This window comes from Schistocerca piceifrons, chromosome 9, assembly GCF_021461385.2.
Source record: "Schistocerca piceifrons isolate TAMUIC-IGC-003096 chromosome 9, iqSchPice1.1, whole genome shotgun sequence".
NCBI classification, from domain to species: Eukaryota; Metazoa; Arthropoda; class Insecta; order Orthoptera; family Acrididae; genus Schistocerca; species Schistocerca piceifrons.
The window spans coordinates 202,198,628-202,225,885 of NC_060146.1; positions in this window are offsets into that span (position 1 = coordinate 202,198,628).

Sequence of the window (27,258 nt, forward strand, 5' to 3'; positions counted from 1 at the left end):
CGAAATTTGAAGAGCCTAGATCGTTCAGATGGCGAGACACGCCTGTCAACTTTCATTTATGTCCCACAAATCCTTGGTGTTGTGATTTTTTTTCCCTCATTGTATTTGTTTCACGATAATTCATGTCTCTTGGTTATATAGGGTGTTACAAAAAGGTACGGCCAAACTTTCAGTAAACATTCCTCACACACAAATAAAGGAAAGATGTTATGTGGACATGTGTCCGGAAACACATGTTGTTGCTGTTGAACAGGAAATACGTTATTTCCGTGTTAGAGCTCATTTTAGTTTCGTCAGTATGTACTGTACTTCCTCAACTCACCGCCATGATTTCATACAGGATACTCTACCTGTGCTGCTAGAACATGTGCCTTTACAAATAAGACACAACATGTGATTCATGCACGATGGAGCTCCTGCACATTTCAATCGAAGTGTTCATACGCTTCTCAACAACACATTCGGTGACCGATGGATTGGTAGAGGCGGACGAATTCCATGGCCTCCACGCTCTCATGACCTCAACCCTCCTGACTTTCATTTATGGGGGCATTGGAAAGCTCTTGTCTACAAAACCCCGGTACCAAATGTAGAGACTCTTCGTGCTCGTATTGTGGACGGCTGTGATACAACACGCCGTTCTCCAGGGCTGCATCAGCGCATCAGGGATTCCATGCGATGGAGGGTTGATGCATGTATCCTCGCTAACGGAGGACATTTTGAACATTTCCTGCAACAAAGTGTTTGAAGTCACGCTGGTACGTTCTGTTGCTGTGTGTTTCCATTCCATGATTAATGTGATTTGAAGAGAAGTAATGAAATGAGCTCTAACATGGAAAGTAAGCGTTTCCGGACACATCTCCACATAACATATTTTCTTTCTTTGTGTGTGAGGAATGTTCCCTGAAAATTTGGTCGTACCTTTTTGTAACACCCTGTATACTAATGCTTTCGATAGAAAGTATAATAACTATTTCGTTAATCTAGTAGAATAATAATCACAAACAAATATTATCCTTACGACTCACGGGACTGCTTTCTCACCGCTTGGGGGGCTAGTTTCGCTCCAGCTGTCAAACGGTGACAACATTCTCAGCAGTGAGTTTCGCGACTGTATGTGTTACGTTGTGGAAGTAGTACCGTTGTTGTTGAACAGAAAAGACGTTATTTTCCGCATATTTGTGAGCAATGCATTACGTTTGTCTATGTTGAAGATTGTGTCTTGCCACAGTCGGGGCCTACGAGAAAATCAGGCCGCGGCGCCTACGTCACGAAGGTAGTCCTGCGCTCGCTCGCTAAATCAGCAGACAAACTACACTACTGGGCATTAAAATTGCTACACCAAGAAGAAATGTAGATGATAAACGGGTATTCATTGGACAAATATATTATACTAGAACTGACATGTGATTACATTTTCACGCAATTTAGGTGCATAGATCCTGAGAAATCAGTACCCAGAACAACCACCTCTGGCCATAACAACGGCCTTGATACGCCTGGTCATTGAGTCAAACAGAGCTTGGATGGCGTGTACAGGTACAGCTGCCCATGCAGCTTCAACACGATACCACAGTTCATGAAGAGTAGTGACTGGCGTATTGTGACGAGCCAGTTGCTCGGCCACCATTGACCAGACGTTTACAATTGGTGAGAGATCTGGAGAATGTGCTGGCCAGGGCAGTGGTCGAACATTTTCTGTATCCAGAAAGGCCCGTGCAGGACTTGCAAGATACGGTCGTGCATTATCCTGCTGAAAAGTAGGGTTTCGTAGGGATCAAATGAAGGGTAGAGCCACGGGTCGTAACACATCTGAAATGTAACGTCCACTGTTCAAATGTGCCGTCAGTGCGAACAAGAGGTGACCGAGACGTTTAACCAATGGCACCCCATGCCATCACGCCGCGTGATAAACCAGTATGGCGATGACGAATACACGCTTCCAATGTGCGTTCTCCGCGATGTCGCCAAACACGGATGCGACCATCGTAGTGCTGCAAACAGAACCTGGATTGATCCGAAAAAATGACGTTTTGCCATTCGTGCACCCACGTTCGTTGCCGAGTACACCATCGCAGGCACTCCTGTCTGTGATGCAGCGTCAGGGGTAATCGCAGCTGAGAGTCCACGCTGTTGCAGACGTCTTCGAACTGTTCGTGCAGATGGTTGTTGTCTTGCAAACGTCCCCATCTGTTGACTCAGGAATCGAGACGTGGCTGCACGATCCGTTACAGCCATGCGGATAAGATGCCTGTCATCTCGACTGCTAGTGATACGAGGCCGTTGGGATCCAGCACGGCGTTCCGTATTACCCTCCTGAAACCACGGATTCCATGTTCTGCTAACAGTCATCGGAATTCGACCAACGCGAGCAGCAATGTCGCGAAACGATAAACCGCAATCGCGATAGGCTACAATCCGACCTTTATCAACGTCGGAAATGTGATGGGACGCATTTCTCCTCCTTACACGAGACATCACAACAACGTTTCACCAGCCAGCGCCGGTCAACTGCTGTTTGTGTATGAGAAATCGGTTGGAAACTTTCCTCATGTCAGCACGTTGTAGAAGTCGCCACCGGCGCCAACCTTGTGTGAATGCTATGAAAAGCTAATCATTTCCATGTCACAGCATCTTCTTACTGTCGGTTAAATTTTGGGTCTGTAGCACGTCATCTTCGTGGTGTAGGTATTTTAATGGCCAGTAGTGTACACTTCTACACCTGTTAACGCGTAAGTAGGCGTGTCCTTAGAAACGAAAACTGAATGTTCTAGTGGAATCCGCTATTATGGATTCTTACTGTTATTAGTCCTATAATGATGGGAAGTTCATGGGCCTACTTGTAATTTGTTGCGGCTATACTGGCGTACAATAAAATAAAATCATGCTAAAATGATTATCAGTTGCATAAGGCACCATTTCCAGCATATAAGGCCGGCCGGAGTGGCCATGCGGTTGTAGGCGCTACAGTCTAGAACCGTGTGGCCGCTACGGTCGCAGGTTCGAATCCTGCCTCGGGCATGGATGTGTGCGATGGCCTTAGGTTAGTTAGGTTTAAGTACACTCCTGGAAATGGAAAAAAGAACACATTGACACCGGTGTGTCAGACCCACCATACTTGCTCCGGACACTGCGAGAGGGCTGTACAAGCAACGATCACACGCACGGCACAGCGGACACACCAGGAACCGTGGTGTTGGCCGTCGAATGGCGCTAGCTGCGCAGCATTTGTGCACCGCCGCCGTCAGTGTCAGCCAGTTTGCCGTGGCATACGGAGCTCCATCGCAGTCTTTAACACTGGTAGCATGCCGCGACAGCGTGGACGTGAACCGTATGTGCAGTTGACGGACTTTGAGCGAGGGCGTATAGTGGGCATGCGGGAGGCCGGGTGGACGTACCGCCGAATTGCTCAACACGTGGGGCGTGAGGTCTCCACAGTACATCGATGTTGTCGCCAGTGGTCAGCGGAAGGTGCACGTGCCCGTCGACCTGGGACCGGACCGCAGCGACGCACGGATGCACGCCAAGACCGTAGGATCCTACGCAGTGCCGTAGGGGACCGCACCGCCACTTCCCAGCAAATTAGGGACACTGTTGCTCCTGGGGTATCGGCGAGGACCATTCGCAACCGTCTCCATGAAGCTGGGCTACGGTCCCGCACACCGTTAGGCCGTCTTCCGCTCACGCCCCAACATCGTGCAGCCCGCCTCCAGTGGTGTCGCGACAGGCGCGAATGGAGGGACGAATGGAGATGTGTCGTCTTCAGCGATGAGAGTCGCTTCTGCCTTGGTGCCAATGATGGTCGTATGCGTGTTTGGCGCCGTGCAGGTGAGCGCCACAATCAGGACTGCATACGACCGAGGCACACAGGGCCAACACCCGGCATCATGGTGTGGGGAGCGATCTCCTACACTGGCCGTACACCACTGGTGATCGTCGAGGGGACACTGAATAGTGCACGGTACATCCAAACCGTCATCGAACCCATCGTTCTACCATTCCTAGACCGGCAAGGGAACTTGCTGTTCCAACAGGACAATGCACGTCCGCATGTATCCCGTGCCACCCAACGTGCTCTAGAAGGTGTAAGTCAACTACCCTGGCCAGCAAGATCTCCGGATCTGTCCCCCATTGAGCATGTTTGGGACTGGATGAAGCGTCGTCTCACGCGGTCTGCACGTCCAGCACGAACGCTGGTCCAACTGAGGCGCCAGGTGGAAATGGCATGGCAAGCCGTTCCACAGGACTACATCCAGCATCTCTACGATCGTCTCCATGGGACAATAGCAGCCTGCATTGCTGCGAAAGGTGGATATACACTGTACTAGTGCCGACATTGTGCATGCTCTGTTGCCTGTGTCTATGTGCCTGTGGTTCTGTCAGTGTGATCATGTGATGTATCTGAGCCCAGGAATGTGTCAATAAAGTTTCCCCTTCCTGGGACAATGAATTCACGGTGTTCTTATTTCAATTTCCAGGAGTGTAGTTCTAAGTTCTAGGGTACTGATGACCACAGCCGTTAAGTCCCATAGTGCTCAGAGCCATTTGAACCATTTTTGAACCAGCATATAATGAGTACTGTTCAGCAGAAGAGACTAAATGCTATAAACACGCTGTTATACCATTTATATCGAGTATTGTTCTTAAATTTTGCTGTAGTACTGTTTATCAGTAAGACTTCATAATAGCAGAGTCCAGGGGAAGATGCAATTCTCGTCAGTACTGACACGGGCAGATGCGAGTTAACAGGTTTAGAAACGCATTTTGTCTGTTGAACTGAGCGAGCGAGCGAGTTCAGGACGTACGCGCCTCGTGCCACAGATTTCTGACGTTAAAACTTGTTTATGAACAGCAGCACTATCTGCTAAATGTCTCACAGTGGTCGAGAACCTATCCAGCAAATCGTTTACCTATACTGCAATTCTTTTTTTTTTTTTTTTTAAAGTCATGTGTTTCTGACTGGTTTGATGCGGCCCTGCACGAATTCCTCACCTGCGCCAACCTCTTCACCTCAGAGTAGCACTTGCAACCTACATCCTCAATTATTTGCTGGATGTATTCTGTCTTGTTCTACAGTTTTTGTCCTCTACAGCTCCCTCTAGTACCATGGAAGTCGTTCCCTGATGCCTTAACAGGTGTTCTATCGTCCTGTCCCTTCTCCTTGTCAGTGTTTTTCTCGTATTCCTTTCCTTTCTGTTCTGCGCAGAACATCCTCATTGCTCGCCTTATCAGTCCACCTAATTTTCAACGTTCTTCTACAGCACCACATCTGAAATGCTTCGATTCTTTTCTCTTCCGGTTTTCCCACAGTCCATGTTTCACCACCTTACAATGCTGTGCTCCAAACGTACATCCTCAGAAATTTCCTCCTCAAATTAAGGCCTATGTTTGATTATGAGCAGACTGCTCTTGGCCAGAAATGCCGTTTTTGGCCGTGCTAGTCTGCTTTTGATGTCCTCCTTGCTCCGTCCGTGATTGGTTATTTTACTGCCTAGGTAGCAGAATTCCTTAACTTCATTTACTTTGTTACCATCAATCCTGATGTTAAGTTTCTCGCTCTTCTCATTTCCGCCACTTCTCATTACTTTCGTCTTTCTTCGATTTACTCTCAATCCATATCCTGTATTCATTAGACTGTTCATTCCATTAGGCAGATCATGCAGTTCTTCCTCACTTTCACTCAGGACAGGAATGTCGTCAGCGAATCGTATCAGTGATATCCTTTCACCTTGTATTTTAATTCCACTCCTGAATCTTTCTTTTATTTCCACTATTGCTCCTTCGATGCACAGACTGAACAGTAGGGGCGAAAGACTACATTCCACTCTTACACCCTTTTTAATCCGAGCTTTTCGTTCTTGGTCGTCCACTCTTATTATTCCCTTTCGGCCCTTGTACATGTTGTAAATTACCCTTCTCTACCTATAGGTTACCCTTACTTTTTCTCAGAATTTCGAACAATATACACCATTTTACATTGTCGAACCCTTTTTCCAGGTCATAAATCTTATGAACGTGTTTTGGTGTCACCGCCAGTCACCACACATGCTAGGTGGTAGCCTGTAAATCGGCCGCGGTCCGCTAGTATACGTCGGACCCGCGTGTCGCCACTGTCAGTGATTGCAGACCGAGCGCCGCCACACGGCAGGTCTAGAGAGACGTCCTAGCACTCGCCCCAGTTGTACAGCCGACTTAGCGAGCAATGGTTCACTGACAAATTACGCTCTCATTTGCCGAGACGATAGTTAGCATAGCCTTCAGCTACGTCATTTGGTACGACCTAGCAAGGCGCCATTCACATTTGTTATTTATCTTATGATGCGTGTACCGCCAGACCGATGTTCACCAATTATGGATTAAAGTTAAGTATTACATCAACTACGTACTTTATTTGCTACTATAAATTCCCTTAACTGTTCCAGACCTCACGCCAGTCTGCGTGAGCTTAACGCGTGCCTTTCAGCATCCTCGCATAGTGACTTGGCTGTCTTGCCAAGTCACAACACGTGTCTTGATTTTTCCTACCATTATCAACCCAAACATCAGAATTGCCTCTCTCGTGCCTTTTCCTTTTCTAAAGCCAAGCTGATCGTTATCTAGCACATCCTCAATTTTCTTTTCCATTCTTCTATATATTATTATTGTCAGCAGCTTGGATGTGTGAGCTGTTAAGCACTTGTCTTCTCTTGCGGCCTTTGGAATTGTGTGAATGATATTTTTCTGAAAGTCAAATGGTGTTTCGCCAGACTTATACATTCTACATACCAACGTGAATAGTTGTTTTGTTGCCACTTACCTAGTGATTTTAGAAGTTCTGATGATATGTTATGTATCCCTTCTTCTTCTTTGACCTTAAGTCCCCCAAAGGTCTCTTAAATTCTAGTTCTAATAGTGGATCCCCTATCTCTTCTAAATTGACTCCTACTCCTTCTATCACATCAGACAAATCTGCTTCTCATAGAGTCCTTCAATGTACTCTTTCCATCTATCCGCTCTCTCCTCTGCATTTAACAGTGGAATTCCCGTTGCACTCTTAATGTTACCACCCTTGCCTTTAATTTCCCGGAATACTGCTTTGACTTTCCTGTATGCATAGTCATTTCTTCCAGCAAACATTTCTTTTTCGATTTCTTCACATTTTTCATGCAGCCATTCCGTCTTAGCTTCCCTGCATTTTTCTATTTATTTCATTCCTCAGCGACTTGTATTTCTGTATTCCTGAATTTACCTCAACATTTTTTGTACCTTCTTCTTTCATTGATCAACTGAACTATTTCTTCTGTTACCCATAGCCCGTTTTACTGATGTCCATTCCTCTTCAACTGTACTACCTACTAGGCTATTCTTTATTGCTCTCTCTACAGCCATAGAGAAAGTCAAGCGTATCTCGTCTTTCGTTAGTACTTCCATATCCCACTTCTTTGCGTATTGATTCTGACTAATCTCTTAAACTTCAGCCTACTCTTCATCATTATTAAATTGTGATATGAGTCTATATCTGCTCCCGGTACGCCTTACAATCCAGCATATGATTTCGGAATCTCTGTATGACCATGACGTAATCTAACTGAAATCATTCCGTATCACCAGGCCGTTTCCAAGTATACCTCCTCCTCTTGTGATTCTTAAATTATGGCGGTCCTATGATTCTCCATTGGTATACATCTGCAGCTACTTTCTACATACGAAGATTTCACCGCTTGAAGAACTACGAGTTTGATTCTGTGTTCTACGAAACCCCGAACTCTGTGTCAAAACTGTTCCGATTTTTCACAAGCACGTATTTTGTTCTTTAGACGACAGTTCAGAATGGTTCCGGATGCCTTCCGAAAGTCAATGAGATCACCTGGGACGCCGCTGTCTACATCCTTCCGCGTCTGCCGAAGACAGCGATGTTTGTTTCCCAAGGTTCCCCAAGAGGATGAGTCCATGCAGATGTGCGTGTTAACACTGGCAATACTAACGCATTTCCCACGACAGACGTTACCAAGGAGGGGGCGGGGAGACTGGGTGTTTATGGGGCTAACCTAAAAAAGCTCATAAAAACAAAAGTAGTTAACGATTGTTGACTGATACTTACAACATAGGTTTTAAAGAGGTACTGATATGTAGGGTCCAGAATAACAAGTGTTCTGGCACGCTATTAACAAAATCAACACGTTTTCAGTAACGTGTACTACCAAGCTGGGGTCTTTATGACCACAACAAAAAATTTGAAAAATGCAAATTTCGTTAATTGTTGCGGACTTTTACTCACAACATCCTTTTTTAAAACCATGTTGATGTGCAAGTAAAGTCCTGAACCTTAAAATATTGAATTTGACATTCATTGTGGAAAGTGACAGCTACCACTAAGACTAAAATTTTTGTGTCAGATTTAACTGAAATATTCCACAGTTTCCTTTCTGGTCAATGGACTTATTCCTAATTTTTTCCAGCCAGCAGATTACACCCCGAAATGCGATTTTGGAAGATACCCCCTTCCAAGTGCCACAGCCTCATTATTAGAATCAAAAAATTTCGGAGTCACAAATTTATTTAGATATGAGAGCTGGTGGAAATCACACGGCGTAAAATCTGCTAACTGATTGCACATTTCCTTCTCCACCTCGATTAATAGACAGCAAACACTGTGATAGGCGCTGCACGGGAAACAGTTTAGGGGGTTCCCCACATGATAAACTTCAAGTATTATTTAGCGAGTCAGATACGTTTATCTGTGCAAACACCAGAACCTGATGAGAGGCCAGATACAGGAGCCTGAGAAACGCATTCCTTTTCCGAACAAATTTATTTTATGGAATGGTATTTTTAGAACAGTTGCTGAGTATTCGTAGTGTGGATTGTGAGTGACAAGCTGTAAACGTATATCGGCTCAAGGTTTGAACTTAGGCCCTCACTTTCCCAGCATACTTACTATAATCGGTGTCTACGTTTAGCAAGCTGTTAATTTTCGTACCTTACATAAAAGTCTGAAGAGACAAAGGGGCAATTATAATGATGAGATGAATTAAGAAAATCGGCGAAGCTTGTGTTGTTGACCTGTCTTCAACACGATGATGCGTGACTTTGGAAAGATGATGAATCAGTTTTGTGTGTCAGATTTAACTTTGCAATAAAATGACGTTTATACGTCGGTATCGGACTTTGTTCTCATATAATTATATGAAGATAGGTTCGTTTCCAGGAACGTGGCCGGCCGAAGCGGCCGAGCGGTTCTAGGCGCTACAGTCTCGAACTGCGCGACCGCTACGGTCACAGGTTCGAATCCTGCCTCGGGCATGGATGTGTGTGATGTCCTTAGGTTAGTTAGGTTTAAGTAGTTCTAAGTTCTAGGGGACTGATGACCTCAGAAGTTAAGTCCCATAGTGCTCAGAGCCATTTGAACCATTTGAACCAGGGACGTGTTGTGAGCACATAGGGTTGCAACGATGCCGGCCGATCCACTGCATTATCCTATTCAGACGACCGACAACGAAAATTCGCTGGAAAACACTAAAAATTATTAACTGAGTACAAGGAGTAAATTAAATCATACAAATGAATAAAGTAAATGTTCATATTATTCCAGTTCAGCTTATCTAAATGAACATCGTAAGAGACAGCTTTTATTACAGCCGTTCACTGTGACGGCTACGACAGAAGAGAGATAATACAAGACAATATTGAGACCACGGACGTAAAAAAGGAAAGGGGTTGTCATTACGTCATAAACTTGAAGCCGACGTCCGCCATCTTAAGTGGCCCAAAACATTATGTTCATCTCATTCATCCTTCCCCGTGACGTCACTCTGACGTGCCCGTGCCGAGTTTCGGTCATGATGGGTGCTTTCATTATTTGGAGACGTAGTTATGTAACCAAAAATCAGGTTGCGTCGTTTACGAGTATACTAATCGATCCATCGTAACCTTAAGTTTAAAGGAACCACATTTAATTCCTAAGCAATATTGAAGCATTAAGGGTGTAAGCATTTGAGACCATTTCCTTAATATTACTTGAAACATTGTACAGTGCTGGAAAATGATTGAAAAATTAGCCTATATCGTTTTTTTACCCTGTAAATAGCTATTATTGGCTACAAACTGAATGAGGCATCATAGTTAATGTTTCAGAGTGAGAAGATGTGTAAAGTACAATGAAACTAATGCACTGACAATCTGATAAAACACGAAATCTATTCTGCAGGAAGGTATGCTTCTAGGCAGTTCTGTTTCTTTGACATTTCAATGAGCATTCACTTTGCTGACATCCACAACATGCGATAGCATGCCTTGCTTCTTTCCTCATTGCACACGTTTATGGCTAACAAAGAACAGGTAGGTAAATCGTTTGGAAACGTGAATATTCAAAATGTTGTGCATACGAGCTGAAAGCTGAAAATGTAACGAACAAGAAGCAGTGCTAGCAAGCAAACAACCATTGGTTTCGAAGTTCCACCTTCATTTGCTATCGAGACAAATACAGTAAAAGTGTAATTAAATGGATTACGAAAGCAACCTCTCCATATCACATACTTCTCTTCTTGGGTATTCGAAATATATCAACAAAAATATGTTACATTAAAGAGATCAAATGTGTCGTATTACTTGAACAAATACACATTCAAAAACAGAAAAACGTTCGAAATTGCCTCCCTCACACTATGTTATTCATGCAAGCACTAAGCATTTGCATTTAAAACAGCTGTTGCGCGCACGCGACAGAAATAATGAACAAGAAACAATCGCAAACAGCAGTCTACAAATGTTTTAGGCTATTTAAGATGGCAGCAGGCCCCGCCCACCACTGACGTCAAAACATCATACAGCGTAAGTCTGTAGCGCTATCTCCCTTCTTTCTTTACTTCCATACTTGAGACCACAGTCTAAGATAACTGTCGCGACACTTCGCCTCAATTTTGTTGCCTACCGCGCCAGCAGCGCCCCAAGCGGCCAGTAACTTGAACTGTGAGTTCGGCGCTTTCGTGAAAGCTAATAGTGGTTGTTTATAATGATTTCTACAATATTTTTTTACAATCAGGGGCGTTTCTAGCGCAATAAATTGCAGCAACAACAGGAAGAAGACACCACAGCTGTCTTTTTTTTAGGTTTCATAAGGATCCTGAGAGGTATATACCGGTACCAACATGTTACTAAACTGTATCGTCAGGATTCACTTGCAAACTAGATGTCTATTAATGATTAATCTTTCGTTTTAGGAGCAGAAAATGGCTAGTTAATAGCAGACGAGTAGAGCTTATGAAAAAAGACCCAGTTTACCTGTATAATAATATTAGGTTTTGTTCGCTACATTTCGAACAAAACCAGTTCATGAACGCAGACATTAATAAACTGGTGTGGAATGCAGTACCCACACTGTTTGACATCCCAAATAAGCCAAGTCAATTGACGATGAAGAGGAAACTGCCACAAAGATTCGACAATCCATCTAAAGCTGTAAAACAGTCCTATGACACAGAGGCAGCCAGTTCAACTCTCCATCTATCAGTGCCAGATTCGTGTGAATCGTCAACACAGACCTGCTTTGACGATGAAGTGGTTAGATTAAGTGCAGTTATTCGTGTCTTACAAAAGCGTAATGTTTGGTATGTTTTTCATTCACTTCTGTTGTTAGTCACTTAATTTTCCTTGCTTCCTTCGTGTGATAACATTATTTTTTCAGCACCTTGTTCGCTGACAGGTTGTTTGAAAATTCTTCAAATATTTGGATTACGTGATATGTAATCTAATCAGCTCATTATAATGTTTTCAATATATTTCTCCCACTATTTGGCAGTTGCTTGTCCCACTTAGAAAATATAAAGATGAAGGTCGTACTTGTGGCAACAGGCAAGAATGAAAAACACAGTAGGCCTACAGAACGATAGATGTTTGCTTGTAGAGGTACATGCCTGCACTTCTTACGTGTTTTTTTTTCTTTGTTGTGATTTTAAACGCCTTATACGAAGGCGGGCTGTCAGCGGCACAATACGCCGGTCTTCAGCCTTGAGTTTGACAACAAGTAGTACATAAAGGTGGCACAGAAAAGACGTCAAAGCGGTGGGCAAAAAATGTAGACACTAAAAATCGAAAAAACATGGAGCCGTTCACGCTGGACGAAAAACATCACTAACACTAGGGGACACGGTGCACATAACATGGATGATGGCGACGGCACGTGAACGGTGGCGGCGTGACGGCGAACAACACTACACACAAACGAAGGCACACACACGAAACACTGACGGCGATGATCTCTGGCGCGCGAATGTTCACTGAGCGTGTACGAGTCCGGGGACCTGCCAAGAGAGGAGGAGGAGGAGGAGGAGGAGGAAAAGGAAGGGGAAGGGGAATGGGAGACAGGAGAGCAGAGATGCCATGGGCAGAGGAGAGAGGGGGAGGGAGGAAGGGGGAGGGGAAGCCCGGGGGTAGAGGGGAGGAGGGAGGGGGAAAGGAAAGAGAAGGGAAGGGAAGGGAAGGGAGGGAGGGAGGGTGCCTAAAGGAAAGGACACAGGAAGTGGGGGGGAGGATCAAAGTTGATAGGAGGGGTAGATGGAGGGGAGGAGGACATCATCAGGGAGGGGGAGCTGGCGGAAGCCACCTTGGGAGAGGGTAAGGAGGGTGGAGAGATGGAGACCGGTGGGACGTGGGAATACAGGCGCGGCAGCGGGCGGGGGTGGGAGAGGATCGGGGAGACTAGCGGGTGAGGAGGATCGAGTTCACGGGAGGTGTACAGGATTGAATCCGTGTGTTTATATTCTTTTGATATCAACGTGGTAAGCTGTAATTCTATCCAACGTCACAAGTGTTTTTTCACGAATGTGTTGTAGCTTGGCTCACGATTCATGGTTTTTGTCACTACTTGCGCTTATTTTAGAATCATTCTTAGAAACATATATGCCTTCTGATACTATACAAACACTTGGCGGGAAGAAAATAACTCAAATATTTTGTAAATTACGTAGGAAATTGATACAAAACAAAAATTATGCTTACGACGCGTCGGACGTTCACCTTACTCGCCGCTTGGAGCGCTAGTGACGCTCCATCTGTCATACGGTAACAACTTTTAGAGCAGTGAGTGTCGCGACTGGATTCCGCCGTCAATCCTAAGAGGGACTTGGACCTTATAAACCGCCTCCCTATTTTTACCGACTATGACTGGCAGCGTACAATCGCTGCTATTCCGAGAGTTAAGCAGAAGAAGAACAAACATTCCTCTTCCTCTCGCCGCTAGTTTCCTAGCACCCATTTTATTTTATCCTGTGGAGTTCAGACAAGCTCCCCCACCTGACCCCTGTTCCCCTCTCGGCAGGTCCCCGGACTCGCACACGCTAAGTGGACATCCGCACGCCGGAGATCATCGCCATCAGTGTCTCGTGTGCGCCTTCGTGCCTAGTGTTCAGTGTTCACCGTCACACTCCATCGTTCACCTGTGCCATCGCCTTCTTCAGTGTTTGTGCGTCGTGTCAACAGTTTGCAGTGTGGATACCGTCGAGTGTGAACGGCTCCGTGTTTGTCTTTATGTGTCTCCTGTTTTCTTGCCCACCGTTCTGTAACTTATGTGTCTTCTCCGTGTTTTTCTCTCATTGTGTATCGTATGGCTGAAGGGCAGCGTAGAATGCTGCTGACAGCCTGCCTGTTGTACAGGTTTAAAATAACAATAAAGAAAAAAAACAGATAAGTTTTAGCAAACCCTTTCTAATCCCAGTCAATTTTACCTGTATACTTGTGGAGTATATGTCAATTGACAACAGACTCCGATATTGTAGACCACCTCAGGGGAGGTTGCCCATACGAGAGAGCTGCAAGCAGTGTCGCGACTGTTATGTTAGACTGTGCCTGAGACACTAGCGTTTCTCGTAAAACAAAATCATATCGTAAACAAATCACAGAATATCTCCGAGATTGGGCAGATGTGATACCGCGGACATACGTTACTAGACTGGCAAATGCGCATCTTTTACTGAAGCCCTACGTTTGGTTAGGTAAGATGGCGGCGGCAAGAAGTTTGTGTATGGTACTACTGTTCATCATAAGAATAAATCTGATGTAAACATTACACCATGTATTCTTCCGCGTTTGCTTGAATCTCATTGGGCTTCGTTTCACGCGGAGCTGAAGGCAACCTGTGACCAGAACAGATAAGTACGATCATAAGGAAACGTTATATGTTGTGCTACACTCAGATCGACTGAGCGATAATGCCGGACAATTTCTGTATCGGCGAAGTTAAACTTGGACAGCACTAGCCAGTCAGCTGGTTCAACTAACCTAAAATGATGTGAGCAGTTGCAGTTCAGACATAAAAAGAGACGAGCAGAGAAACAATATAGCTTCGAATGTCATTTAATTTTTGAATAGAATGAGATAATATTTGGCAAAACTCCAGCACTACCGCGCGCTTCTTAGGTGATCAGACGGAAAGCATAAAATGCTCACGTTCTCACATGACATAGTATTCTAATTACAAACAAGAGTGATGAAAATTCATAACTTAAACACAGGATAATTTTTCTGAGCACGTTATTTGTGATGCAAAAGCATGCTTCAGGGATTTATCCGTACTGTTGAATACTGAAGCTATTAATGACAGTCAATCGTCTGGTCATCTCTTAGCTCCTTCCTTATTCGAATCCGAGAAATACAGTTCAGTTCTGTAACTATCATCTGCTACGTTGGTAACGAGTCGATCAACAACAGAACCCACGAAGCCAACCAGGTGCCTCATTTTCTCCTCATTTTTTTATGACGTGCCATTCTATATCCTGTCAACGTTTAGCAGTGATATGTGAAAAAGCTGCGTGCCTTAGTTCCAGTACGTCTGGCATTTTAACAGTCTTGTTATTTCTCGGGCCAAATCCGTTAACTAGGTTGGGTTGCTGGGTTGTTTGGGGGAAGAGACCAAACAGCGATGTCATCGGTCTCATCGGATTAGGGCAGGACGGTGAAGGAAGTGGGCCGTGCCCTTTCAAAGGAACCATCCCGACATTTGCCTGGAGCGATTTAGGGAAATCACGGGAAACCTAAATCAGGATGGCCGGACGCGGGATTGTACCGTCGTCCTCCCGAATGCGAGTCCAGTGTGCTAACCACTACGCCACCTCGCTCGGTCGTTAACTAGGCTCCATATTAGTTCTGTTGGGTTCATATTTTAATGGTACAGCGGCAAATGTCAAAATGCAGCTCGATGCTGTGTAAATCGTTGTTTTTCGTGTTTCTACGACACTTAAACCTACATCTGTGGTCTATAGTCCAAATAGAGAGTATTTGGCTTTTCATTTTTGCTTAAAAAATTAAATTATCTTCATTCAAGCAACCTTTATTAACAGTCTTTCATAAAATATCGATAATTAAGAATATATAGATGGGCAGATCACATAACTAATGAGGAGGTATTGAATAGAATTGGGGAGAGGTGGAGTTTGTGGCACAACTTGACTAAAAGAAGGGATCGGTTGGTAGGACATTTTCTGAGGCATCAAGGGATCACAAATTTAGTATTGGAGGGCAGAGTGGAGGGTAAAAATCGTAGAGGGAGACCAAGAGATGAATACACTAAGCAGATTCAGAAAGATGTAGGCTGCAGTACGTATTGGGAGATGAAGCAGCTTGCACAGGATAGAGTAGCATGGAGAGCTGCATCAAACCAGTCTCAGGACTGAAGACCACAACAACAATAACAAGAATATATATTAGAAAGGAATACAGGAATTTCTCGTGCAATACGTTATAGGAAACAAGAAGACGTGCCTTATTCATAAAAAATGATGATAAATTTTACAACTGCGAGATGCAGGTATTTCAAATTGAACGACAAAAAAAGGCGAGACTTAGAGAGAATCATAAATTGCATTAAGCTATCTAATCAACTACGCTACCGACGCTTACAAGCAATGTGTATTTGTGTCTCAACTGCATTTAACACAGTTCCTCGGAAGACTTCAAAGGCGAATTGTCTCTGTAAATTTATGAAAAACATTAAGAACATCCTATTTCTCGGCACTTTTATACCGTGTTCCAATAGGGAACAGGAAGCAGCGCCAGCAATTTTCATACTGCGTATTAACAGCGTGACAATCAGAGCGCAGCAGTGCAGATACTGCGACTGTACACGATTTTTGAAATAAAACTACGTAGGTAATGCGTGTTTAAGAAAAACGTTGATGGCTGTTAATACATTTGAAGATCTTAAAGTTAAATTTTACATAACTTAGTACTATATAATATACCTAATACATAAGTAGAACCTGTTTCCAAGAGCGTAACAACACCAGTGTAGGTGTGCTACGGCTTCTGAAGAAATCATCGCGTTTGTGTTTGTTTACATGAGGTTTCTTCTTATGATGAACGGAGTATACTACAGTTTCCTGAAATGAAGTGACGTTTCGATCTTCACGAAGTGATGTGAACAAGTTCTGGAGTTGTAAAAACATCTGCGTACTAGTTGAGTTTGACACAAATGCTGTAGAATCGTGTTACGAGAAGAACATAAAGTTCTATATACACACGTTTAGAGCAGACTGCAGGTTTCGTAAGAACACTCAAACGAATACAGATACTTGCTATCAACGACAAGTAGCGCGTTCTACTTATAGGAGCTCTTTCACAACAAGTACAACATTCGAATAAAGGCCGAAGTTCATCAAAACAGGTTTAAAAAACATCGTTAAGCTACGTCTATTACTGCTAGATTAATTAAGATCCTCAAAATAAACACAAACTGTAAGGGAAACTATAATGTTATTATTCAGGCATACGTAGAGTACAAAAGCAAAAATACTTAAGATGTTTCAACTTATGCTAGCACTGAGACATGCTCTCTTCAAAATGGTTCAAATGGCACTGAGCACTATGGGACTTAACATCTGTGGTCATCAGCCCCCTAGAACTTAGAACTACTTAAACCTAACTAACCTAAGGACATCACACACAGCCATGCCACCGAGCGAGGTGGCGCAGTGGTTAGCACACTGGACTCGCATTCGGGAGGACGACGGTTCAATCCCGTCTCCGGCCATCCTGATTTAGGTTTTCCGTGATTTCCCTAAATCGCTTCAGGCAAATGTCGGGATGGTTCCTTTGAAAGGGCACGGCCGATTTCCTTCCCCATCCTTCCCTCACTCGAGCTTGGGCTCCGTCTCTAATGACCTCGTTGTCGACGGGACGTTAAACACTAATCTCCTCCTCCTCCTCCTCCTCCTCCACATCCATGCCCGAGGCAGGATTCGAACCTGCCACCGTAGCGGTCACGCGGTTCCAGACTGAAGCGCCTAGAACCGCACGGCCACACCGGCCGGCAACGCTCTCTTCTTTTTCTGTTTTGTCTGTTATACGAAAAATTACAACCGAACACGGCGCATGTACTAATCACTAAGTGAAAACTCTAGAGATAACGTAGTTAATTCCGTTTATTCCCATTTATTACGACTGCTTTATCAGCAAACAAGCAGCTGTTTACACACCCTTTGCGCTCGCCGCCATGTTGCGATTCTAAAGTGCTGGCTAAAGTGACAACAGTGATACTGTACACGGTATTGCCAGTCTAGTATTACACTGAAGAGCCAAAGAATCTGGCCCTCGCGAGCACTCGGAATGCCGGAACACGACGTGGCAAGCACTCGACTAATGTCTGAAGTAGTGCTGGAGCGAACTGACGCCATGAATCCCGCACAGTTGTCCATAAATCAGTAAGAGTACGAGGGGGTGGAGACCTCTTCTGAACAGCACGTTGCAAGGCATCCCAGATATGCTGAATAATATTCATGTCTGGGAAGTTTGGGGCCAGCGGAAGTTTTTAAACCCAGAAGAGTGTCCTGGAGCCAGTCTGTAACAATTCTGGACGTGTGGGGCGTTGCATTGCACAACTGGAATTGACCAAGTCCGTCAGAATACACAATGGACATGAGTGGATGCAGGTAATCAGACATGCCTATGTAGGTTCCACCTACCACAAACGCATCTAGACATATCAGGGATCCCATATCACTCCATGTACACACACTACACCATTACAGAGCTTGCACCAGCTCGAACAGTCCCCTGCTGACATGCAGAGTCCATGGATTCGTGGGTTGTCTCCATACCCGTACACATCTATGTACTCGATAAAATTTGAAACGAGACTCGTCCGAACAGGCAACATGTTTCCAGTCATCAACAGTCCAAGGTCAGTGTTGACGGGCCCAGGCGAGGGATAAAGCTTTGTGTTGTGCAGTCATCAAGGGTACACGAGTGGGCGTTCGGCTCCTAAAGCCCACATCCATGATGTTGTGTTGAATGGTTCGCACGCTGACACTTGTTGATGGCTCAGCATTGAAATCTGTAGCAATTTGCGGAATGGTTGACTTCTGTCACGTTGAACGATTCTCTTCAGTCGTCGTTGGTCGCGTCCTTGCAGGTTCTTTTTGCGGCCACAGCAATATCCGAGATTTGATATTTTACTGACTGGATTCCTGATATTCATGGTACACTCGTGAAATAATCATAGGAGAAAATCCGCACTTCATTGCTACCTCGAAGATGCTGTGTCCCATTGCTTGTGCGCCGACTGTAACACCACGATCAGACTCATTTAAATTTTGATAGCCTGACATCGTAGCAGCAGTAGCCCATCTAACAACTGCGCCGGACGCTTGGAGTCTTATACAGTATTGACACTTCGGACGGCAGCGCCGTATTTTGCCTGTTTATATATCTCTGCAAGAATGCACAGGCCTATACTAGTTTCTTTGGCGCCTCAGTGTATATCCGTGTGTGATACAAACTGTGGGATTACATGACTAGCGGTCATAGAGACATTTGTACTGGAGTTTTCCTACATCACAAACGCACACGGTAAGAAGAAAAAGAAATGGAAAGGACTTTCACACATCACATAATTTAGCTTACTCTGCCAGTAAGCTTTTATTTGTTGCAGTAAGTAAGCTAAAATCTGTCCTAAGATACATAACGATACGTGTTGTCTTCGTTTATCGGCGTCATTGTTCCGTAGTTGCAGATATACAGTTTGTATAGGTTGAATATCGGCTTTTACAGCTTTCATTAAAGTCTTACTAAGATCAAAAGCGTTTCTCTTTATTCTAACGTATCTTGTCACTGTAAAAATGTTTTTTTTCTCTTACAACTCATGTGCAGTTAGCACTTACCACTAGAAACAGTATTAATTCTTATTGTTAAGACTTTTTGTTTTTTACGTCCTTCTTCTTCTTCTTCTTCTTCCGCTGTATATTCATTAGATTTTAGCACACAGTACATTTACCAACACTAAACATATTTACATTTTCCGCTGTCACTCGCCATTTCCTGTGTTTTGTTATGCAGTTGTGGGATGCGTTCGCCTTTCGTTTGTTCTGCTAATCGTGGAAGTCGTAACACTTACCATACAACGATTAGAAGTAGGTTTATATCATGTACCTCTGCATCTGCAATCATGGAGTGTATATTCTTTGTTATTTAAAGTCATGGATTTGTGACAGGAAATTTAGAGTTTTGTAATGTATATATGTTGTTGTAGTCTTCAGTCCTGAAACTGGTTTGATGCAGCTCTCCATGCTACTCTATCCTGTGCAAGCTTCTTCATCTCCGAGTACCTACTGCAGCCTACATCCTTCTGAATCTGTTTAGTGTATTCCTCTCTTGGTCTCCCTCGACGATTTTTACCCTCCACACTGCCCTCCACTACTAAATTGGTGATCTCTTGATGCCTCAGAATATGTCCTATCTACCGATCCCTTCTTCTAGTCAAGCTGTGCCACAAATTTCTCTTCTCCCCAATTCTATTCAATACCTCCTCATTAGTTATGTGATCTACCCATCTAATTATCAGCATTCTCCAGTAGCACCACATTTCTAAAGCTTCTATGCTCTTCTTGTCTAAACTATTTATCGTCCACGTTTCACTTCCATACATGGCTACAATCCATACAAATACATTCAGAAACGACTTCCTGACACTTAAATATATACTTGATGTTAACAAATTTCTCTTCTTCAGAAACGCTTTCCTTGCCGTTGCCAGTCTACATTTTATATCCTCTCTACTTCGACCATCATCAATTATTTTGCTCCCCAAATAGCAAAACTCATTTACTACTTTAAATGTCTCATTTCTTAATCTAATTCCCTCAGCATCCCAATTTAATTCGACTACATTCCATTAACCTCGTTTTACTTTTGTTGATGTTCATCTTATATCCTCCTTTCAAGACACTGTCCATTCCGTTCAGCTGCTATTCCAGGTCCTTTGCTGTCTCTGACAGAATTCCAATGTCATCGGCGAACCTCAAAGTTTTTATTTCTTCTCCATGGTATTTAATGCCTGCTACAAACTTTCCTTTTGTTTCCTTTATTGATTGCTCAATATGAAGATTGAATAAAATAGGGAATAGGCTACAACACTGTCTCACTCCCTTCCCAACCACTGCTTCCCTTTCATGCCCCTCGACTCATAACTGACATCTGGTTTCTGTACAAATTGTAAATAGCCTTTCGTTCCCTGTATTTTATCCCTGGCATCTTCAGAATTTGAAAGAGAGGATTCCAGTCAACATTGTCAAACGCTTTGTCTAAGTCTACACATGCTAGAAACGTAGGTTTACCTTTCCTTAATCTATTTTCTAAGATAAGACGTAGGGTCAGTATTGCCTCACGTGTTCCAACATTTCTACGGAATCCAAACTGATCTTCCCAGAGGTCGGCTTCTACCAGTGTTTCCATTCGTCTGTAAAGAATTCGTGTTAGTATTTTGAAGCCGTGGCTTATTAAACTGATAGTTCGGTAATACTCACACCTGTCAACACCTGCTTTCTTTGGGATAGGAATTATTATATTCTTCTTGAAGTCTGAGGGTATTTCGCCTGTCTCATACAGCTTTTGCTCACCAGATGGTAGAGTTCTGTCTGGGCTGGCTCTCCCAAGGCTTTCAGTAGTTCTGATGGAATGTTGTCTACTCCCTGGGCCTTGTTTCGACTTAGGTCTTTCAGTGCTCTGTCAAACTCTCCCATTTCATCTACATCCGCTTCTATTTCCATAATATTGTCCTCAAGCACATCGCCCTTGTATAGACCTTCTATATACTCCTTCCACCTCTCTGCTTTCCCTTCTTTGCTTAAAACTGGGTTTCCCTCTGAGCTCTTGAAATTCGTGCAAGTGGTTCTCTTTTCTCCAAAGGTCTCTTTAATTTTCCTGTAGGCAGTATCTATCTTACCCCTAGTGATATACGCCTCTACATCCTTACATTTGTCCTCTAGCCATCCCTGCTTAGCCATTTTGCACTTCCTGCCGATCTCATTTTTGAGACGTTTGTATTCCTTTTTGCCTGCTTCATCTACTGTATTTATATATTTTCTCCTTGTATTTTTGCATTTTCTCTCCTTTCATCAATATCTCTTCTGTTACCTAAGGATTTCTATTAGCCCGCGTCTTTTTACCTACTTGATCCTCTGCTGCCTTCACTATTTCATCTCTCAAAGCTACCCATTCTTCTTCTACTGTATTTCCTTCACCCATTCTTGTCAATCGTTCCCTAATGCTCTCCTCGAAACTCTCTACAATCTCTGGTTCTGTCAGTTTATCCACGTCCCATCTCCTTAAATTCCTACCTTTTTGCAGTTTATTCAGTTTTAATCTACAGTTCATAACAGATAGATTGTGGCCAGAGTCCACATCTGCCTCTGGAAATGTCTTAAAATTTAAAACCTGGTTCCTAAATCTCTATCTTACCATTATATAATCGATCTGATAGCTTCCAGTATCTCCAGGCTTCTTCCATGTATACAACCTTCTTTCATGATACTGAAGCAAGTGTTAGCTATGATTGAGTTATGCTCTGTGCGATATTCTACCAGGCGGCTTCCTCTTTCATTCCTTACCCCCATTCCATATTCACCTACTACGTTCCCTTCTCTTTCTTTTCCTACTATCGAATTCCTGTCACCCATGACTATTAAATTTTCGTCTCCCTTCACTATTTGAATAATTTCTTTTATCTCATCATACATTTCATCAACCTCTTCATCATCTGCATAGCTAGTTGGCATATAAACTTGTACTACTGTGGTAGGCGTGGGCTTCGTATCTACCTTGGCCACAATAATGCGTTCACTATGCTGTTTGTAGTAGCTTACCTGCATTCCTATATTTTTATTCATTATTAAACCTATTCCCGCATTAACCCTATTTGATTTTGTATTTATAACCCTGTAATCACCTGATCGGAAGTCTTGTTCCTCCTGCCACCGAACTTCACTAATTCCCATTTGAACCTATCCATTTCCCTTTTTAAATTGTATAACCTACCTGCGGTATTAAGGGATCTGACATTCCACGCTCCGACCCATAGAACGTCATTTTTCTTTCTCCTGATAACAATGTCCTCCTTAGTAGTCCCCACCCGGAGATCCGAATGGGGAGACTATTTTACCTCGGGAATATTTTACCCTAGTTTATATGAATAAAAGAAAATTGATTTGTTAAAATAATAAATTTTTATGTGTACATTTATAAGAAAGACAAAGTTTATTGGAAGCTGGTTTATTCATAGGGCACTTGTATTTGTTATATATGAAAGATGTAGTGAAGTCCCTCCAAAACGGAAGTGTCCTGGCGCGATGAAAAGGTGGTTTTGGCGGCCGAACTGGGCGGCTCCTTGGTGTGAACGGTACGCAGTTTGTGGCTAGCCGTAGCACGGTACACGTCGACGGTGCCAAGAGAGGCAATTAGAAGCTGCTTTGCAAAGGATTGTTGCCTCGAATGTGGATTTGGCTATTATTTGACATTCTCGGCAAAAAGGAATGGCTCTAAAATGTTGAAAATCCGACGCCAAGAAGATATTTTATAGAGTATTCGAACATCAAGAGCCGTGAGTACAGTTTGCCGCCATGTCGCTTGCCGCCAAAACTTCGCTACTGCTTTACTAACTTCATACATGCAACTACGTATATGGCCATGGACCAGTTAATTTGTGTGTGTGGTTTTAATAGTCCAAATGCTGTAAATCTGTGTCCGGAACTATACCTTCTATCCTGATCACGAAACTAAGCAGGGTCCTCTCCTTAGTGCTACTAAAACCGAGTATCCTGTTTTAAATGAACGATTCTTGCATTCAAGAGTTTCAAAGTTTTTTTTTTGTCAAATATGAAGGAGTAGAAAAAGTTAAAGTTAAAACTACAAAAGTGAAGTTAGGATTTTGCTAAAATACTCTTAGTTTATAGCAAAGTATAGTTTTGCAGGAATACAGTGCTAGATTGTGTAAATGTTATTGTCTAAAATACGTGCTCCACAGGTGGTAAAAAAGACAAATAAGTTAAGCTCATTTTAAAACTAGTCGTGTTTTGATTTCTATCATGAATGGTTCCTTTTTCGAAATTAATTGAGCTCGGTGTTGAATTTCTTGTCTTGCACCCCTTGTTGGTTTGCATGGCACTATCACAGCACAGGCTTATATTGATGTTTCAAGCATCTTCTTGCTTTCCACTGTTCACCTCTTCGTAATGCACGGCCTGTGGTGGAGGGGTTACACGAGAATAACATCCCTGAAATGGACTGGCCTGCACACAGTCCTGACCCGAATCCTATAGGACAACTTTGGGATGTTTTGGAACGCCGACTTCGTGTCAGGCCTCACCGACCGACATCGATACCTCTCCTCAGTGGTGCACTCCGTGAAGAATGGGCTGCCATTCCCCAAGAAACCTTCCAACACCTGACTGAACGTATGCCTGCGAGACTGGAAGCTGTCATCAAGGCTAAGGGTGGGCCAACATCATATTGAATTCCAACAGCCAGCCGGAGTGGCCGAGCGGTTCTAGGCGCTTCAGTCTGGAACCGCGAGACCGCTACGGTCGCAGGTTCGAATCCTGCCTCGGGCATGGATGTGGGTGATGTCCTTAGGTTAGTTAGGTTTAAGTAGTTCTAAGTTCTAGGGGACTGATGACCTCAGATGTTAAGTCCCATAGCGCTCAGAGCCATTTGAGCCATTTTTGAATTCCAGCATTACCGATCCAGAGCGCCACGAACTTGTAAGTCATTTTCAGTGAGGTGTCCAGATCACTTTTGATCACGTGGTGTAACAGCAAGTTAAAGCATGCGAACTCTTCACAATCCTAGCAACAAAAAAAAGTAAAAAAAAAGTATATTGTTACAGTGATCACTGAAGATGTTTGGTCTTAGTAAGACTTTCATTAAAGTTGCAACAGACCAATTTTGTCTCATACAACTTATACATAAAGATGTCGTTCCACACACGATTGGCACAGACATAATAATGGAAATTTTGTCAATCTGTTTTCTACATAACATCATGTAAGCGTCACTTCTGGGTTAGGCCTTTATGTCTATTCTGACTGGCTGACTGCTGCCTAGAAGGCAGTACCAGCAGCGATCAATGACGGAGGGAAAAGTGAGCATCATGTTGCGACTCCCTCCAGCCATCATTGCCAGTAGATGGGTCTTTATGCCGCCGCTGCTTCCTAATCCAAACACCTCCCCATTTGGTCTCACGAGACTGGTTGGTCCTGTTCCACATGTCTCTACCTCAGAAAAAATCGTAGGAGATACTGTGGAATCGAACTAAGGTCCTTCTACACCGATGGCTGTGACGCTAACCAATTTTTAAGACGTCATATTTAAAAAAAAAAAAAAAGAACTTTCCCCGCAACGGGGGCAGGGGTCACAACCTGAAGCCTGGCCGCCATGTCCGGTTCCCATCCTCCAGGAACCAAGGAAAGCATAGGGAACGTGGAGTAGAGAACAATGGACATCGTTTATTTATTTTCATTTTCTTTCTTTTTTTTATTTTTGTTTATCTATTTACGTGGTTTGTTGTTAACATTAATGGCATCGAGAATAGCAGGAAACTGGCTTCGAGAGTAGGAGGGTGCAGCTAGACGTCAGACTCATGGAGACTATCAGTATATAGTTTTTCCGAGAAGAACATTCCCATGACCACCGAATATATGGGTTCAAGTATGGAAAAGTCGGGGGTCAATTCTTCACGACAGGAACACCCCAGCTCTGTGGTAGGTTAAGAACGACACTGCAAAGGAAAGTGGAGAAAAACTGTCTGTATTTTGGGTTGCAGACAACTGCACTGTGGCGTTCATTAAGAAACTAGCAAAAATCAAGGATAGTTTTCTCTCCATCAGCAAACAAATAGTGAGCTGCGTATCCACAAATCCCCTTCACAGGGTTCGTCTTTGCTTGTGGGAGGCATCCGGCGTCCGGAAAGAGGAGCAATTGAGCGGGTATCTGATGAGGTGTCTTACGGGCACCAAGAACCAGACACCTCTCGCCGATCTGTACACCAGGCGGTGGGTGCTCGTCTGTGTCTAAAACATCACAGGTCACACACAATGGGGTGTCCTGTGACGTGAACCCTGTGAAGGCATGCCCAGCATACTTGCTTCCCATTGACAGTAAGGTGCCATGCAGACTGGGTGTCAGTGTCAAGATAAGGAGCGCACACCGATCACGAAACGGCATCCCAGTCTACGTGGGGAAGTTTCCCCTCAACCTATGCTGCTGAAGGAAACCGTAGATCGCCTTCGAAACCATAGATCGCCTTCGTAGATGACAAGTGTGCTGGCAGTATCATAGTGCGGACGTAGCTCAGTTCAAGGAAAGGGACTTCTGGAAGCTGGACAGGTGCTGAGAGGGAGTGTGGTGCAGTGGCGTACAGCAATAGGCTGGAAAGGCACGTACGACTACGGCGCTACAACGTCATGTGAGAGCCAATGAAAATGGCTACCGCAATGTCAGGCACATGATCCAGACTTAAACTGGCCCTGCACCTCGGGTGGGTGAGGGCCTCGTACCCCATCTTGAACCGCAAGCTGTGGCACACAAATGAAGCCAATGCCGCTAGCATGCGGCGGGCCATGGATGGCGGAGTAGTAAGTGTCTGTGCCACGTGACGCCAAATATATATATATATATATATATATACAGGGTGAGTCACCTAACATTACCGCTGGATATATTTCGTAAACCACATCAAATACTGACGAATCGATTTCACAGACCGAACGTGAGGAGAGGGGCTAGTGTAATTGGTTAATACAAACCATACAAAAATGCACGGAAGTATGTTTTTTAACACAAACCTACGTTTTTTTTAAATCCAACCCCGTTAGTTTTGTCAGCACATCTGAACATATAAACAAATACGTAATCAGTGCCGTTTGTTCCATTGTAAAATGTTAATTACATTTGAAGATATTGTAACCTAAAGTTGACGCTTGAGTACCATTCCTCCGCTGTTCGATCGTGTGTATCGGAGAGCACCGAATTACGTAGGGATCCAAAGGGGACGGTGATGGACCTTAGGTACAGAAGAGACTGAAACAGCACATTACGTCCACATGCTAACACCTTTTTATTGGTCTTTTTCACTGACGCACATGTACATTACCATGAGGGGTGAGGTACACGTACACACATGGTTTCCGTTTTCAATTACGGAGTGGAATAGAGTGTGTCCCGACATGTCAGGCCAATAGATGTTCAATGTGGTGGCCATCATTTGCTGCACACAATTGCAATCTCTGGCGTAATGAATGTCGTACACGCTGCAGTACATCTGGTGTAATGTCGCCGCAGGCTGCCACAATACGTTATTTCATATCCTCTGGGGTTGTAGGCACATCACGGTACACATTCTCCTTTAACGTACCCCACAGAAAGAAGTCCAGAGGTGTAAGATCAGGAGAACGGGCTGGACAATTTATGTGTCCTCCACGTCCTATGAAACGCCCGTCGAACATCCTGGTCAACCTAGTGTTAATTGCGGAATGTGCAGGTGCACCATCATGCTGATACCACATACGGCGACGCGTTTCCAGTGGGACATTTTCGAGCAACGTTGGCAGACCATTCTGTAGAAACGCGATGTATGTTGCAGCTGTTTGGGCCCCTGCAATGAAGTGAGGACCAATGAGGTGGTCGCCAATGATTCCGCACCATACATTTACAGTCCACGGTCGCTATCGCTCTACCTGTCTGAGACAGCGAGGATTGTCCACGGACCAGTAACGCATGTTCCGTAGATTCACTGCCCCGTGGTTTGTGAAACCCGCTTCATCGGTAAACAGGTAGAACTGCAACGCATTCTCTGTTAATGCCAATTGACAGAATTGCACTCGATGATTAAAGTCATCACCATGTAATTGCTGATGTAGCGACACATGAAACGGGTGAAAGCGGTGACGATGCAGTATGCGCATGACACTACTTTGACTCAGTCCACCGGTAGGTTTGTGTTAAAAAACATACTTCCGTGCA